General features: G+C 68.0%; 1 protein-coding gene across 1 annotated transcript in view; it reads right to left on the minus strand.

Annotated features, from left to right (window-relative positions):
- Nucleotides 1-225, minus strand: part of LOC118156497 (fructose-1,6-bisphosphatase 1) — a 10,225-nt gene that overhangs the window by 9,652 nt on the left and 348 nt on the right. The window lies entirely within an intron of this gene.

Raw genomic sequence — 225 nt, forward strand, 5'->3', positions numbered from 1 at the left:
GGGATGGGGATGGACACCGGGATGGGGATGGACACCGGGATGGGGATGGGGATGTGGACGGGGATGGGGATGTGGACAGGGATGGACACAGGGACGGGGATGGACACAGGGACGGGGATGGACACAGGGACGGGGATGGACACAGGGACGGGGATGGACACAGGGACGGGGATGGACTCGGGGACGGGGATGGACACGGGGACGGGGATGGACACGGGGACGGGG

This window comes from Oxyura jamaicensis, chromosome Z (assembly GCF_011077185.1).
Source record: "Oxyura jamaicensis isolate SHBP4307 breed ruddy duck chromosome Z, BPBGC_Ojam_1.0, whole genome shotgun sequence".
In the NCBI taxonomy this organism is placed as follows: Eukaryota; Metazoa; Chordata; class Aves; order Anseriformes; family Anatidae; genus Oxyura; species Oxyura jamaicensis.